Source organism: Galeopterus variegatus, unplaced genomic scaffold, assembly GCF_000696425.1.
Source record: "Galeopterus variegatus unplaced genomic scaffold, G_variegatus-3.0.2 Scaffold2957, whole genome shotgun sequence".
NCBI lineage: Eukaryota > Metazoa > Chordata > Mammalia > Dermoptera > Cynocephalidae > Galeopterus > Galeopterus variegatus.
In genome coordinates, this window is record NW_007729068.1 from 216,534 (window position 1) to 218,265 (window position 1,732).

Sequence of the window (1,732 nt, forward strand, 5' to 3'; positions counted from 1 at the left end):
ACCTTAAGCCAAACACCTTACCTCTCTGGACCTCAGTTTTTTCATTTGTAACATGTGGTAGCAGGATTAGTCAATCTCAGAAAACTCTTACTTAGCTCAAAAGCATTATGACTTAATCCCATTTTTCCTTAATGAAAGTTATAACTTTAATTTCCAGTGGGAACTATATACTATTGGCACCTGTTTTATGTGACAAATTCAGAGGATATTAGAATATTAAAATGCACACATCATGAAAAATACAATATTTACAAAATTAGTGTACTTGATGGAATTTAATGAAAATAAAATTGGTGAGAGTGTCTGTCTGTAAGAACACCTGGGCATACAATATATAATCAATAAGTGTTAGTTGCATCAAGTTTTCAGTTACTGTAATTTACCCTGAAAGGTATTATTTGATGCAGAGTATTCTTATGTGGCCCTGCAGAATAGTAGAAAGAATATGATATTTATATTGATACCTTGATTCAAATTCCAGCCCCACCAAATATTAGCTAATGTATTAACTGTGTGATCTTAATCTCTCTGAGTTTGGTTCCCACATTCATAAAATGGAGACACTAATACCTATCTTGCAGAGTTTGAAAATTAAATGATCTACATTAAGTATCAGAAACACATTAGGTTCTCCAAAGTCAGTTCTTTTATATTTACAATTTACTTTTACCAAATAAGATTTCATTAACTTGTATTTTCTACAAGATATATATCTCAGTAGTGTCCCTTGCTAAAGGTAGATGTTCAGAATGTGGCCTAATATACTTTACAATATAATATTTATCCAAACAATAATTTAAGAAGTAATTTTACAGCATCTTGATTCTCTCTAAAAAATGCTTGGAACCAAAGTAAGTTAATTCAGACTAAGGTGACATTGGCCAAAAATAAATTGGCAAATGCACATTTTGTTTTTTGTAGGGGTATAGAAACAAAAACACAAATATCCACACATCCATTTATGTGCATGTGTACATGTATTGTATACATTTTAAAGGTGTAATGGTAGTAAATTTAGAGTACTTTTATTTGCCATGTTGATCCACTTACAGCAGCCATTAACAGTTATAATTACACAATAATAAACTTACTACTTTTCTACATATAAAAAGTTACATATTCATGGTAGAAAATTTAGAAAATAGAAGATGATAAAGAAAAATATCACCTCACATTTCACTATTCTAAAATAGAAATATTGTAATATTTTGGTATCTAGCCAGCCATACACATTTCTATGTGTATATGATAAATAATGTACAGTATATATATTATATCCACATTTAAACAGCTTTTACAAAAGTAGTAAGGAAGAATCCTAATGTTTGCGGTTTGGGCTTTTTAATTTACTTTATATTCTGTGCCTTTTTACCTGCCATTAAAAATGCTTTTAAGGGCCGGCCCGGTGGCACACTGCTACAGTGCGCCGCTTGGGAAGCGCAGCGGCGCTCCCGCCGAGGGTTCGGATCCCACATGCAGACCGGCCGCTCACTGGCTGAGCGAGGAGCGGGGGCAACACCGAGGGTTGCGATCCCGTTGCCGGTCCCGGTCCGGTACGGGCTGAGGGTTGCAATCCGTTGCCCGTCACGAAAAAAGACAAAAAAAAAAAAAAAAATGCTTTTAAAATTTTTTAAGATATTTAAGCTTTCTTGTGTTCAGCTTTACGAATAGAGTTGCACAGACAAGTCAGTCTTCTATCATCAGATGTGTAAGCGTTTCTTCAAAAGTTTTT

General features: G+C 34.0%; 1 protein-coding gene across 6 annotated transcripts in view; it reads left to right on the forward strand.

Moving 5' to 3' along the window:
• Nucleotides 1–1,732, forward strand: part of LMO3 (LIM domain only 3 (rhombotin-like 2)) — a 68,076-nt gene that overhangs the window by 54,150 nt on the left and 12,194 nt on the right. The gene's annotated exons all lie outside the window — the stretch shown is intronic.